At 46.2% G+C, this 16,485-nt stretch overlaps 1 pseudogene; it reads left to right on the forward strand.

Annotated features, from left to right (window-relative positions):
• The window catches only part of LOC149361925 (uncharacterized), a 125,552-nt pseudogene extending 109,561 nt beyond the window's left edge, over window positions 1-15,991 (forward strand).
• The last annotated feature ends 494 nt before the right edge of the window (window positions 15,992-16,485 follow it).

Genomic DNA, 16,485 nt, shown 5'->3' on the forward strand with positions numbered 1-16,485 from the left:
CAAAATTTGAAGCGGTTGGCCCCGCGGTCGCTGGTTGGTCCTTTCGGACTGCCGACGAGTGCTGCCTTTGGATTGGCCAGTTCTGAGTGGCCACCGTTCCTCAGGCTATAAAAGCCCCACCGCTGCAGCTTGGAAAGAGAGATGACGGAGAGATGACCGTGAGGCGCCAACGATACGAGACGCGTCGGCAAGGCCCTCCCAACTCTGCAGATCCGCCGAACCTCCTACGTATCAATAATCCAGTTATCTCATTCTTGTATCCTTAAGTCTGAAAATAAACCTGTTTTCTTTATTCGAAAAGAATCCGGCCCCTTCTTGCTAACACCGGCTACGACGGGCGCGTCGGGAAACCAGCGCGTCTTGAGTCTGGCGCGTCTGACGTGCCCAGCGACCCAGCGCATGAGCAGAACAGGTTTTTCTCTCGATAGTGGTCGCTGGACACTTAAAAAACTCATTTCATTGCTGCTCTTTTTCCTTTTTTCCCTTTTGTTCCCCTCCCCAAGTGTAGGGTAGGCAACTGGGCATCGCCTGGTTAACCTCCCTGCCTTTCCGTCCTTTTCTCTCTCTCTCTCTCTCATTTTGGCGCGCACCAGGGCCAGGCGAGGACGTGGTTTTCACTGCTGCTACCGCGCAAATTTCGCTACTTGCAGAGCGCGCAAAGTTGTTTTCGCGGAATGCCGTTGACGCACGAAGCGAAAAAGAAATTGCTTGTGCAGCGCCATCGGCGCAAAGGTACGAGATCGATGTATATCAGAGAAATCTTCGACATGAAGCCGGACCTCGCCGAGTACCACCACCTGATAGAAGAGCTCCGACGAGTGAACCCGGAATACCATTTCAAGTATTTCAGGTATACATAAACAATTTTATAGTGCTCCCGCAATACATGTCGTGAAGAAGTGAGCGCAACAAACGGACTAGGGACAGATGAGAGGACACATATAAAGTTCACGAGCGCTACTAATGTGTCATCTCTTCTGTGTATCGACCGCTTTTTCCCTGACTTCTTCACGACATGCATCACCAACTAGTCCTGCAGCTTGCTCTCCTGTCCCGCGTTAGAGTAGCGTTTTCTAAAAGTTCCACTTGTAATATTTACTTTATCTGTTGGGTTTCGCGGCAAAGTGATGTGTAGCTACACTTCAGTACTGAGTTTTTCCGTACCCGTGGCGTGTGTCGCAAGTAGCTTTATTCGAAATTAATTCTCATTTTTTTGTTGTATACATAGCGCTCAGGTACCGAAGTTAATGAGCTCGCTGTAGTGCTGTTCTCCCATAATCGAAACGACTTATATGGTCGGACGCAAGCTGAAGCAACACGGGCTGTGTGTAATGATTACCACTGCAAACCGGTAAGGTTATTTTCAGTACAGTTTGTCTCTTCATGCAGAATGACCAAAGCATCTTTTGACCGCCTGCTGGACGTCATTTACTACAGAATTTTGCATCCTCGAAACTACCGCAGAACGATATCTCCAGGTGAAAGGCTGGATGTTACACTAAGGTGAGTGTGGTGCTGAAATGAACGCTGTGTATTTTTAACTGCATATTACAACCACAACTCATGAGGTCATCACTGTTTGAGTTAAAAAAAATTGGTCTTGCTTGCCTTGGTTCGCACATTTTGTATTGCTGTAAGCCTGTCACAAAGTCAAACAGCTACTAAAACGCGTACGTTGTTGGGCTAGTCGGTCAATCATGGTGAATACAAGGGGGTACTGCGCACAAAAAGACAAGGACAAGAAGATAACACAACAAGCGCAGACTCGCGACTAACTTTATTTGAAAACACGACACTCCTTTTATAGTTTCAAAACTGTCACATCACACACATGATGAAACCAAAAACCTGTCTTCATTGTGATACAGCTTGATAGAAGGGTCACTTACGCAATCTTTATCCTTCTGTTTGATGCAAAACGCCTCCGCCAACTCACGCGCCACCTGGTCACGGCTCCTCCTCAAAACTTTTGTATCTGTCAGCAAAGGCAGGCAAGGGTTATTGCGCGTAGCATCCGGGCATGCGCCACAATGCAGGGGTAAATTCGACCCTGTCCCTGATTTCATGGAAAGCTGGTGTTCTCTTAAGCGCTCATTCAGACATCGGCCTGTCTGACCGATGTATACCCTGCCACAGGTGAGGGGAATCTGGTAAACGACACCCGTCTGGCACCTGACAAAACGAGTGGCATGACGCTTCTCGCAGTCCGCTCTCCTCTTCCCTCCGGACATGACCTGAGGGCACAATGAGGCCAACTTGCATGGGGCGGTAAAAACTACCGGCACGCCGTACCGTTTCGCCACGTTCTTCAAGTTGTGGGAAATTCTGTGAATATACGGCAGAACCGCTGGCCTCATTTCCTTAGAACGGCCACTATCCCGGCACGTCCTATTTTTCAGTTTGCGCAGAAGCTTCTCTGCCACTGCAACAATGATTGAAGCAGGAAAACCAGCCTTCGTCATCCTAATTACCTGATTATTGAGGCTCTCGTGCACCAGGTGAGCGCAAGACTTAGACAAGGCGCCCTGCAGGCAGTAGGTTCCGATAGCCCGTTTAACATTCTTGGAATGTGCTGACCTGAACGGCAACAGGTCTTTCCGTGCACGTGGTAAGTACATCCAGCAAACGTGATCTGGTGTTAAAGTCAGGTTAATATCTAAAAACTGTAGCTTGTCATGTTCCGGTAACTCGTGAGTAAAGGTTAGACCCTTCCCATGTCGTCTGAAAATCGATAAAAATTCTTCCACAATCACAGTGTGCGTCGCGCCAGGTCGATCTTTAAGAAACACTAAATAGTCATCAACGTACCTAAATATTTTCAGAGTAGTCTCATCGTCAAAATAGCGCACCAGATCACGGTCAATGCTGGACAAGAAGATGTCAGCTAGTACAGGTGCCACACAGGAACCAATGCAAATTCCTTTGCGCTGAACGATCAGGTCCTTGTTCAGCGCAAAGGAATTTGCATTGGTTCCTGTGTGGCACCTGTACTAGCTGACATCTTCTTGTCCAGCATTGACCGTGATCTGGTGCGCTATTTTGACGATGAGACTACTCTGAAAATATTTAGGTACGTTGATGACTATTTAGTGTTTCTTAAAGATCGACCTGGCGCGACGCACACTGTGATTGTGGAAGAATTTTTATCGATTTTCAGACGACATGGGAAGGGTCTAACCTTTACTCACGAGTTACCGGAACATGACAAGCTACAGTTTTTAGATATTAACCTGACTTTAACACCAGATCACGTTTGCTGGATGTACTTACCACGTGCACGGAAAGACCTGTTGCCGTTCAGGTCAGCACATTCCAAGAATGTTAAACGGGCTATCGGAACCTACTGCCTGCAGGGCGCCTTGTCTAAGTCTTGCGCTAACCTGGTGCACGAGAGCCTCAATAATCAGGTAATTAGGATGACGAAGGCTGGTTTTCCTGCTTCAATCATTGTTGCAGTGGCAGAGAAGCTTCTGCGCAAACTGAAAAATAGGACGTGCAGGGATAGTGGCCGTTCTAAGGAAATGAGGCCAGCGGTTCTGCCGTATATTCACAGAATTTCCCACAACTTGAAGAACGTGGCGAAACGGTACGGCGTGCCGGTAGTTTTTACCGCCCCATGCAAGTTGGCCTCATTGTGCCCTCAGGTCATGTCCGGAGGGAAGAGGAGAGCGGACTGCGAGAAGCGTCATGCCACTCGTTTTGTCAGGTGCCAGACGGGTGTCGTTTACCAGATTCCCCTCACCTGTGGCAGGGTATACATCGGTCAGACAGGCCGATGTCTGAATGAGCGCTTAAGAGAACACCAGCTTTCCATGAAATCAGGGACAGGGTCGAATTTACCCCTGCATTGTGGCGCATGCCCGGATGCTACGCGCAATAACCCTTGCCTGCCTTTGCTGACAGATACAAAAGTTTTGAGGAGGAGCCGTGACCAGGTGGCGCGTGAGTTGGCGGAGGCGTTTTGCATCAAACAGAAGGATAAAGATTGCGTAAGTGACCCTTCTATCAAGCTGTATCACAATGAAGACAGGTTTTTGGTTTCATCATGTGTGTGATGTGACAGTTTTGAAACTATAAAAGGAGTGTCGTGTTTTCAAATAAAGTTAGTCGCGAGTCTGCGCTTGTTGTGTTATCTTCTTGTCCTTGTCTTTTTGTGCGCAGTACCCCCTTGTATTCACCAGCTACTAAAACCATGCAAAATTCGTTTTCTGCGATACCATGCTCATCATATTGATTTTATGATTGCTGAACATTTATATTATGACTGCTAAATGCTTACAGGTTCCTCGCTTCAGGCTGCAGTATACAAGATATTGGAATGTCTTGCTGCATGCACACTTCAACAGTTACGCAAACACTAAAGGAAACTTTGCCAGCTATATGGGACTGCCTGTCACCAGTCGTTTTGAAGCGCCCAACAGCAGCACAGTGGAAGCGCATCCAACAAGCATACAGCACCAAATGGAACTTTCCTAACAGTGTTCGCTGTATAGACGGCAAGCACTTTGCCATCAGATGTCCGGACAACACTAGCTGTGATTACAGCAACTACAAGAGATTTTTCTCAATTGTGCTTCTCGGAGTAGTAGATGCTGAGTATCGCTTCGTGCTAGTTGACGTCGGTGCTGAAGGAAGATTTCCGGATGTTGCTATTTTTAGAGAGAGCACCATCAAAGAACAGCTTGAAGATAGACCGCTTGGTCTACCTTCTTCAACGTCCAGGTGGCCTCTTCATTTCATTTCGCACATAGTATGAAAAATACACACCACGAACCGAGAAATAAAAAAGTAATGCACGTGAACAACAGCTGCCAATGAAATATAAAACTCTTAAAAAACAAGAATCAGCTAACAGCAGAAGTAGTAAAGGTCTGCGATAAAAACATTGAGATATGCTCAAACATTGTCGGAGCTGGACTAAGCATAGTGTAATAAACAAGCACAAGCGGCTAACATTAAGCAATGTGAAATCAGGAACAATCCCCAAATTGACACGGCAGTTCCATATCGCAAGCACTTGAAGCCTGTCGCAGCCCGTCGTCTTGCATTGAAATAAAGAAATATGATACATGTCTTGTAGTTTCATAGCTAACATCACAGTTCATTGAGAAATTACATTATTATGCCTATAGCCGTACCTAAAATGCACATCTGAGTTTACAATGCAGCAGAGTAATGTAGCTGAACAACAGCTACCAATAGAATATAAAACTTGTAAAACACAATCAGGTACCAGCGGAAGTAGGAACGGTTTGCAATAAAAAACATCATTTAAATCTGCACAAGCACTATGTATCCCCTCAGTGTTGTAACTGGACTAAGCACAGTATAATTAGCGAACAGAGATGGCAAAGGCTAAGCAAAATGTAAACAGGAACATGCTATCACATTTAAAATCACAGAACTGGAGCAGTTCCATATAACAAGCACTTGAAGCCTTTTGCGGCCAGTCTTCTTGCATTGAAATGAAAAAGTAGAATGACACATATTTTGTGGTTTCATAGTTAACATCACAGTTGATTTAAAATTACATTATTTTGCCTATAGCACCCCCTGAAATGAAAATCTCAGTTTACACAACAACAAAGTAATGTACCTGGACAACAATTGACAGTAAAATATAAAACTTATAAAACACATCAGTCAGGTATCAGCCCAAAATAGCAGCGGTTGGCAACTAAAAAATTCATTAAAATCTGCACGAGCACTGTTCATTCCATCAATGCTGTAGCTGGACTAGGCATAGTGTAATAAGCGAACACAGCTGGCAGACCTCAAGAAAAATGAAATCAGGAACATGGTATCACATTTAAAATCGCAAAACTGGCGTGGCAGTTTCTTATCACAGGCACTTACAGGGCTGTAAAGTCCAACCTTATTGTATTCAAGTGAAAAAGTAGTATGATAACTACCTTGGAGCAAATTAACCACATAGATTGCAGCCTTATACTTTGGTCTAGTGGCAGTGGTAATGGACCTCAACCAAAAACTTTTTTCCAACCCTGAGTGATGCAATTCACTATTCAGTAAAATTATTTGTATTTGAAACTTCATAAAAAAAAGTAGGCTGTGTGGGTGTTACCACATGCAGACATAGTAAAATTGTATGCACAACGGCTCTGCAAACTGAGTGACAACCGTTTCAAGCTATTTTCACCACTGGGTTTGTAGAGAAAAGGGGCACATATTTCTATCAGTGACTTTGTAAAAAAAACTATTAAGAGGCAGTTCACTGATTAAAAAATGCTTGAAAGTTCAACAATTTTACAGACAAAATTTCCTTAGGCTCGTCGAACTGCACACCTGCGGTTAGAAAGCACACCAGACACCAAGGAACCCTATTAACAAAACATGAAAACACACGGAATGCTTTTTTTGATAGTTCGGCAGTAGTCGGCATACAAAATATGGCACGTTGGTCCACTGTTGGCTGCTCTTGAACCAAGCGGGAGAAGTTTTACTTAAAGCGTCACAGGGGTAAAACATTTCAAATAGGTGGTGGTGGTGAAACTTTATTTCCTGCGGATATAGAGGAACACTCCGCGAATACCAAGTTCGATGGCCGGTGGGGGTTGCGCAAGGGATCTGATTTTGCGGAACATGAGAAATTCAGTGTTCGCAGCCACCTGGGGTCTACATAGTTCCCTGCGATATGGATGGCACGCTGGAGTCTCTCCTCGATTTCGGCATCACTGCCCTCGGCGGTGCACCACGATACCCCAGTCCCAAATGTCACACACGTGCTAGTCGAATTAATTCCGCCTAGGAAACCCGACCACACTCTGTTTGTGCTGAATGTCTATAGCAGCTCAAAGTTACGGAAAGCAAGCTTTGGCCCGCCCTTCAGGCGACCCGGAAACTTGCAGGGAATCACCCCGTTATTTTCACGGGAGACTTTAAGGCCCAACAGCCGGCTTGGAGGTACGCACAGGAGGACATTAAAGGTCGAAAATTGTGGCTCACCGCACAACAGTGTGTTAAATTGAATTCAGCGCAAAAAAACAGACAAGGGACAAAGAGAGACACACTGAGACAACACGAGCGCTCGTGTTGTCTCAGTGTGTCTCTCTTTGTCCCTTGTCTGTTTTTTTGCGCTGAATTCAATTTAACATGCTTCACCAACTAGCCCGGCAGCTTGCTCTCCTGAACAACAGTGTGTGTTGACTCTTCTTACACGCCCAGTAGTCTCCACCCGCTGCAGTAACAGTGTTTCCAGGGATACGTCTCCCGATCTGACTTTTGCTAAAAATTTCGGCACTGCAACATGGATAATTGAAAGAGGGATAAATTTTCCCATAAAACTCTTTCCAATCAACAGCTCTAACTCTCAGTGGCTGCAATATGTACACTCGGGAACAACTCAAGAGTGCAGCAGCGAATGCCTCACAAAGGAAGCCCTCCCTCCAGTCAGTAGCGTGACTGGTTTGGATGACGTGGAGATCATTCCTCTACTTGAAATTGCATGTGTCTGGCAAGTGTCTCAATGGATATCATGCCAATTGGTCCAGGCCTTTGCCTGGAGGGTCTCCCTTAAGGGGTTTTTGGCCCAGTACTCTTGAATTGTATCTTACAGTAAGATTTATACCAGCTGCTGTGGCGGCTGAGTGGTTATGGCACTTGGCTGCTGACCCGACTGATGCGGGTTCAGTGCCGGCCGCGGCGGGTGAATTTCGTTGGAGGGAAGATTCTAGAGGCCCGTCTACTGTGCGATGTCACTGCGTGGTAAGGAAGGCCAGGTGATCTAAATTATCTAGAACCCTCCACTACAGTATCCCTCATAGCCTGAGTCGCTTTGAAACGTTGAACTCCCATAAAACATAAACCAAATACCCTAGCAGCAGTACCAACTTGTGTTACCCGAAGAAAAAAAAAAGCTGCTGCTCTCTATCAAACGTCGTACACTTCGAGCATTTGCATTATCTGGACCTTGCACCTGGCTGCTGCCTGCCTCCCCATCCTTTCCAGTGACAACTCAACTGACAGGCCAAATGCTTCATTCTCTGTCATCTTGTGCTGCAGGTGGGACAGCAGCTGTTGCTCAAACACATCAATGCCTTTCACTTTTTTGCCACCTGAGCTGATGGCTCCTTAGTTGGCTGGGAGCGGGGTGGTGCCTTCCAGCCAGGCTCATCAGCATCAGGCAACTCTGCGGGGACTGGTGTCTCTTGCACATCTGCTTGAACGCTGCCAGCAGGCGATGTTGTGCCTGGAACCATTTCATTGAAAATGACCTCTGGTGAGGTGTCGTGTGTCTCCTGCTGCTGCTACTGCCGGGACCTTCTGGAGGTTGCATGTTGTTCTGCAACAGAGGAACAAACATACATGTCACTAAGTCGACACCATGTTTTAGGATTAAAAAGAAAAATGCACTGCCTGCAGTTAAAACAACTTTCCAATGCCGTGCTTAGTGGCAAGTCGGCTTTCCTTCCAAACCCTGACAAGCTGTGGATCACACTATTTTCAGGTAACTATAGACTCTATGTGACCAAAGAAAACACGTTAAAAACGCAGGCAGACAGAAGAAATGTCCAGAAGCAGTGATGGGACCACCAAGTAATTCTTCAGGAGAGAAAGGCAAGTGACATAAAACACACGCTTGTGCGAGGTAAGTGCACCTTGCTTGTGCTTTTTGGGACTGTTTTAGAAGGTATGCAAGCGCAGTGCACGCGGTGTTAGCGATAGGATGCTGAGACAATAAGAGTTCAGTGCAAGGCCGTCGCGCATGCCGCGCAGGGATCGTTCGCGGCTTGCCCGCTTGACGCAGGTACACATGTACGCGCTTGTTACTCAACACACGCGGCTCTTACGACTATTCTGTGCTTGTTACACGCGAAGGCACAATTGTACCGCGAGAATTCCGCTTCCTCACGTGCACCAAACACTCGCAGGATCTTTCCGCGCCTCGAGTCACTCGACCCATGGCACTTGTTTTTCGCGGACCGTGACGATCGCAGTCAATAAAAGCATGGTCAGGCATGTCTTGCGTCCATATAACGGCCGATTTCGGTGCACTTGTGTTGGCACTGGTAGGAAAATAGAAATGGGTCAAATGTTGGCAATCCTTGAAGCTGCGTGTTTGCGGCCACATGCGTGTTTACATCGCAAATGAGCTATTTTACGAGGTCTGTTAGAAAAGTATCCGACCTTTGGCCGAAGAAAAAAAAATGGCATAACTGGATGGTTGGAAACCTAATTACCTTGAAAGTAGTCTCCTTGGGACTCCACACACTGCCACTGTTGGAAGTGGCAGTGTGTGGAGTGCTGCCACTGTGCTGCCACTGTTGGAAGTATTCCGAAAAGGCCATTTTCGGAATGGAGTTTAGGTCAGCTGTCGTTGCAGCCATAATATCCTCTCTTGTCTGAAATAGCGCTCTTTTCAATGGCCTCTTGATTTTGGGAAACAACCAGAAATCGCAGGGGCCATATCAGGAGAGTAAGAAGCCGGTTGAACTACAAAAGTCTGGTTTTTCGTCAAAAAAGTTCGAATCAAGTGCGAAGAATGTTCAGGAGCATTGTCGTGATGGATACGCCAATTTCCTGTTTATAACAACTCCGGTTTCTTGCGCCGCACAGCATCACGTAGGTGACCGATGACATCCCTGTTGTACTCTTTGGTAATTGTTTGACCCTGGGGAGTGCGTACTCGTGGTGGTGTGCCACACAGCGAGAGTCCAAGAAAGCAGTCAGCATCACTTTGACGTTGCTGAGCATTTCGCAGACCTTCTTTGATCTTGGGGACGTCAAATGCTTCTACTGTGACGACTGGGATTTGGTTTCCGCGTCGTACCCGTACACCCAAGACTCGTCACCAGTGATTTTGGTGTTGATGAAGTCGGGGTCACTGTTTGTGGAATCCAGCGTGTCCTGTGAGACTTCAACACGAAGCTGCTTTTGCTCCACCGTGAGCAGCTTCGGCGCGAATTTCGCCGCAACTCTCTTCATGGCCAAATCTTCGGTGATAATGGAATGTGCAGAAAAACTACTGGTGTTCACCTCTTCCGCAATTTCTCGGATAGTCACACGACGGTCCCGCATCACCAGAGCGTTCATTACGGCAATGACCTGGCCATTTCGGCATGTTGATGGCCGACCGGAGCATGGCTCGCTCTCCACCGATGTGCGGCCAGCTTTAAACCAGTAGTACAATTGCTTAATCTTTGTGCTGCTCTAAGCATCATCACCGAAAACCGTCTGAGTATTCCGAATGGTTTCCACTTGGCTGTCGCCCCGTTTCTGGCAAAATTTGATGCATTAGCGCTCCTCCTGTCGCACCGCCATTTTGCTTGCACTAAAAAACCGACGAGAGCACTGTGCACTACCTCACTCAAACGCTGGCTCACAGCGACTGACGCTATCGGCAGGCGGGAAAAAATTCGTGCATGCGCACGACGGTTCAACGTTCGCTGGTGCAAGCGCGCTTGTTTCATATCCATCAGGTGTTCGCAAAAAAAAAATAAGGTCGGATACTTTTCTAACAGACCTCGTATGTCTCGCTGCGTAAACTTAAAAAAAAACTTTATAACCTATATTCTTTTTCTTCGCCTCTTTATTTCAGTGCTTCTACTTATTATCACAGCTATATTCCATGTTTTTCTTGTGCCACATGTTTGAAACAGGGCTTCACTCGAAAAGGGCCTGGGAGCCTCCTTGGGCAGCCCAGCTTTCGGGTGACCAGCATCACTGTTCTAACTGCGCAACAAACATTTGCAGGACCACTTTTGTGCTGAAGACTTCGAGAAGCAGGATGGAAAGAAGAAGCTAAAGTACAAAGCAGTGCCAAGCAATTTTGAGCACCGTGCACCAAAAAAACTCAGAAAGGCACCATTCGCCCGCATTTCTAATTAACCAGCAAACATCTTTGTTGAAGAGGAGGTTGAACCTGAAGAGGAAAGCTTGATAATAGGTAATTTTCCACAAATTATTTTTTTTTCATATGTTTACTGCAGTAGTGCTTTGTCGGTTAGTTGTCATGTGCCCACACATACTGCAAAATAGACAATTTTGTACGTGGGTGTATACTGGCATTCACCTTGTAACTTTTCATGATTTGAACCATGGTCTGGTAATATGCTCAAACACAGAAGCATCACTTCATTTTTTTCATTGGCACTACCCTTTTAAGTAGCACATACAAGTAATGTGGTTCTTATATAGATACAAAAAGTGTTGGAAACCGAAATATGAAAACTTTTGCAGCTGCTGACAGCACAGCAGGTGGTCTGAATGCATCAAAACAGCCACAGGATCACACTGAATCTTCTGATGTGCCAACAAAAGCACCCAAAGCCTCTGATATTCAGGAGGGTGAAGAGGATGCGTCTCCGAACATTTTCAGTGAAGTTGACATACTAAAGCGCCCACTTAATTTAGAAAGAAATAGGCGTGCAAGGGCGGAAGTGGAGTGCGACACCCTGAGAAAATCATTTAATGGACTGCTTGCAGAATACTATCTGCGTGCTCTGAAGAAGGGAACTATGAGAGGGTCATCCTGGACTCAGAAGAGAATTAAAGAGCTTCTGAAGGTCAGACTTGCCTGTGGGGGACGAGGATACGAGTACCTAAGAGATAACGGCTGACCACTCCCTGCTGAACGCACACTTCAGAAACATATTGAACATATCAAGTTTACCCCAGGTATGCAAGAATGCTTGCTCTCTGGTAAATATTTTCAAAATTGCAGGTGCAACTCAGGACTAGTTATTGGCTTTACTAATGATAACATAGCAAGCATAGCTACAAATATCGGACCGCAGCAGACTTCTTGGAAATATTTTATCAAGGCAAGACAGGTTGTTTGAAAAAACTGGGCTAAAGCTGGTACTTTTAAATTTCAAAGAAAAGTAGCAGTGATCATTCAAACATGCATGTTTGTTAGCAAAGGTATATTTTAGCTATGCTTTCTACAATACCCCTGGGCTATTGTTAAAGCTATCAAACATAATGAACTGCTTTTTTCTTGCCCTTCTAGGTATTCTTAAGGAAGTGTTCCCACCTTTACCTTCAAAAGTGGCGACATTCGACTATGCAGAGCGTTATGCAGTCGTAATGGGCACGGCGGCAACGCCAGGATCATGGCCTCAAATCCGTTTCTGTTCTCCGTCCAGGTTTTTGCTTGGTTGTTGCTGATACCAGGACCGGCAACGAAGCATGACACACCACTGATGCTTTAAACGGCTCCCGATGGCGACTGGGTGACTCCACCGATCATTCTGACGCCTATTATCGAGAGACAAACCAGCGTTCCCAGCGGCACTAATTTTTCAACGCTGGAACTGCAAGCCAGATGGTCAACGACAGCAACAAGTATGAATGACGGCTTCCAAGTAGCTTTCGGCAGTGGGAACGGCGGCAACGCCAGGGTCATGGCCTGAAATCCCTTTCTGTTCTTCGTCCAGGTGAGCAGACAATGGGCGCATTTGTTTTTCAGTCCCGGACTGTCCGGGACTACTTGCGGACTCGAGTCCGGTATTTGTTTTTCTCGGGAAGCCCGAAAGCTCCGCCCACCTGCGTGCATCGCCATAGCAACGCGTTCGTTTTTCGCCAATGGCAGTCCGCGGGCTACTTGGGGCTGCGGGGAAGGCAGCAGACGACAGCTGCTGGCCGCGCTGGCAGCCATATTGTGTTAGACTCCGTGTGCATTTTGCGTACTTTTCGTGTTCCTGGAGGAGGATATCGTGCGTTAAACCTTCACATGAGCTCCGTAGCTCCTCTCTGAGCCATCCCAAGACTTTTTGTTCTTGCATCTTCGTTTATTTTCTTGAAATCCACCGCACACGGGCGCGCGTTCGGAGCTGCGAACACGTATTGTTTGCTCGTGTCGTCAAGAGGTTCTTGTTCGCTTGTTTTGCGACAAGCTGTCTGTACGCTTACCTGAAAGCATCGCAGGTGAATCACTCGTATACTGGAGCAGCTATAGCGCTTGTTGTCAACATTTTTGCGAAGGCTTTCGTCTCTCTGCCTATCCGCAACGAGTTAGGCTACTTTGTGCGAACTTCGCCGCAAGCAGTAGCGAGCATACCTCCGAAGCTGAGTTCTGTAACGTACCTACGCCAAACTCACATTAAGGTCTTCAAATAGACTCAGTATCATGATCGAGCGCACGGCGTTGCTTCGGCGTCGTGGTGGCCGTGGCTTGCGTCGTCTGCTAGCAGATGACAGCTTCCCGGTACGGTAACCGAGGGGGAGCCCGGCTCCAGCGGCGAGCAGCCTATGGCAAGTAGGTCATGTGACCATGACGCTGTTTCCTGTCAGAGCGGAAGCCGAGACCTGTCAGCAAGTAGTCCGGGACTGGAAAAACAAATGCAGCCAATATGGAAAGTGTTACCGCAGTAATGATGTTTGCGTTCTCGTGCTGCCGTGCCCACAACCTGTTTTTGAGATGTTTTGTGACCTGTGGTTTTTACTGCTTCTTGGAGATGTTGAATCCAATCCGGGTCCAGTGGACACGTCGCTACAAGCCGAATTGAAAGCAATCGCAGCTGACATACAAGAAATTAAAAAGGGCAAAACACTAACAAACCAAAGACTATCCGTGGTAGACAAAAAACTTGAGAGGATTGGTGTACTTGAATAACAAGTCTCAGAGTGTGTGAAGAAGGTTACCGGTATTCAGCAGCGCGTGGACACTATGGCCAAGAAACTTGATGATCTTGAAAATAGGAGTCGTCGGTGCAATCTTATTGTTTACGGCTTGAGTGAACCTCAAATAGAATCCTCTGAAACGCTTCAGGAGGCAGTTGTAGATGGAATTCTGAAAGACATTTTCGACGTTGACATTGCGCTAATAAATAGAAGTCATCGACTTGGTAGAGCAAAACCAGACGACGAGACTTACATTAGACCAGTCATGTTTAAGCTGCATGACTGCAGAGACAAAAGGAAAATACTTCAAACTTGCAAGAAGCTGAAAAATACCATATACTCTATTAGTTAAGATTTTTCACGCAACGTTCGTGACGTAAGAAAAAAGCTTAGGAATAAAACTAAAGAAAATCGGGACCGGGAAGAAGAGGTAATGTTAACTTACGATAAATTCGCATAGCTGGCCGCCTTTTTGCATTGGACGCAGAAAGCGACAATATGGTGGAGGTAAAGCCAAAAAACGACGAAGTACCAGCCCAGGTCGCGGAATCACGCGGTCTCAACAAAAGTAACCTTTCTGAACTTAAACGCGCGAAGTCTTATCAACAAAGTGGAATGCCTGGAAGCTTTGTTGATGGCACTGAGTCCGGACATGGTCGCTATATCCGAAACGCGGCTTCACTCAAACGTCTCAGATACTGAAGTTGTTCCACCAGGTTATGCTATTGTGCGCAAAGATAGAGCATCAAGAGGCGGCGGTGTGGCCATTATCGTGAGGGATGATATATCTTTCATGCCTATGCCTGATGCACCGAACGTAGAAAGTATTTGGTGCTAACTAAACATAGAAGGATACGTCCTGCACGTAGGCGCTGTCTATCGGCCACCAAACGCTGATCCTGAGTACCTGGTTCCCTTACTTGATTACATGGACCGGCACATATCAGGTGACAAAATTATTTTGCCTGGGAACTTTAATATTTAAGAACCGGACTGGAGCTCTCAAATACCGAAATCACTTTATAATAGTGCTCTCTCGGACACTAGATTCGCATTTAACTTGAATAAACTTGTCCACACATCTACTCGCATTCAAGGGTCGTCCAGCTCGATACTCGATCTGGTTTTCGTTAGCGATTATTTGCCATCAACCGAAATAGACACAGAAATACTAGAAGGCTTGTCAGACCATAAGCTTGTGTTGTGCACTTTGCCTTTCCCTGTTCCTCTGTCTGTGAAAAAAAGATAGATCGCCGATTTTAGCATTTCGACAGGCCAATGACGCAGCCATTATGACATATCTCGTCCATGAATACGCCAATTTCCTTGAACAGTGTATGGATGATTCGTCAACCATTGATCAGGTCTGGGCATGTTTTAATGTTCACGTCAGGCATTGTATTGACAATTTCATTCCCACTGTAACTAAATGCACAAAGAAAGGGATCCATGGATGAGACGCGATGCTATCCACCTGAAGCGTAAAATCAAACGACTGAGAAAATCAAATAAAATACGCCCGATTCCAAACTACCTTACTCGCCTTCACTCTCTAACTAACTTATCAAAAAGCAAAATAAAGTCTACTAAACTGACTTATTGTAATACCACACCTAATGGGTTCATTAAAACAGCACCCAGCTAATTCTGGAGATATCTGGGTTCTCAATGCATAAGCAGAAAAGCAAAATCCACTGAAGGACTTGACGCCGACACCTTTACCACTCACATTCAGTAAGTGTTCACGCATGACAACAACTTTTCTGACCTTACCACGGCATTCGAATGTAAGACCACGCTGTCAGGCACTCCTTCAATATCCGAGGCGGGAGTGCTTGTGATGTTGTTAAACAGGGATGACAAGAAATGTGATGGACCAGATGGAATCCCGAACAAATTTCTCTAGCGATATGCCAAGCCTATAAGTAAATACCTCTGCCTGGTACATCAATAATCATTTGACGAGCGTAGCCTTCCTGCAGAGTGGAAAGTAGCGAAAGTAATTCCGGTACATAAATCTGGCAATATTTGATCTGCAGCTAATTATCGACCCATATTTATCGACCACATGTTTTAAACTGTTCAACTACCAACTTGCCCAAGCTTTCACTAATATGCCCCAAATAAGCATTCCTCAAATATTTTTCAGGCCACCGTACTCTCCACTCCTCGGATCCAAGTGCAGAGCCTGTCCTGGCGACACGTGCTTTGGTTTTTATGTTTGGTGAATAGCATCAAAATGGAAGCAGACCATAGCGTATCATTTCACAGGTAAGTAGCAGTTCGAAGTTATTAAGTGAATTTTTTCATGTAAAGTTGAGAAGAACACTGTGCGTTCATTATTCATATGTGCACAACTGCAGAGATTGTTTGGCTGGTTCCTGAAGAATTATGTGCCGGAGATGCGTAACATCAACTGGCAACGTGCCTCCGAGAGTCTTTACTGAACTGCCTACTTTTTCTCGGATGATAGCGAGCTGATGCAGGGGGGAGGCTTATAAAAGTGCAGTTGGTTAAGAAGCTCCCTTATTAAGCAACCTAGTGTTACTGGCAAGGACAACCCACACAATAAACCCGAAATCTGTTGTCAGTACTGTAGGATGCTACATAGGTATATGAAGTGATGTCTTGCACAATAAGGATCCAAAGCAGCATCCTTGGCATGACTACTGGTGACATGCTGCCGTTGCTGGTTTCCTTGCTTGCTAAACCTCGTAAGCAGCTCAGGAGTGAAAGCAGGTAGCATGAAAAATGAAGCAATTGAGGCTTCAAGAGCGCGGTTATCGACTTGGCCTTGTGCCCTGCCATGTTGCCTGTGTGCGCGTGTGCCAGCCAAGTGTGGGGCGCGTGAGAGGCACCACTGATGGCAGCACAATGCAATATATGCAGCATCAGTATGCGTAT

Source organism: Amblyomma mixtum, chromosome 2, assembly GCF_055824585.1.
Source record: "Amblyomma mixtum isolate Tamu chromosome 2, ASM5582458v1, whole genome shotgun sequence".
Classification (NCBI taxonomy): Eukaryota; Metazoa; Arthropoda; class Arachnida; order Ixodida; family Ixodidae; genus Amblyomma; species Amblyomma mixtum.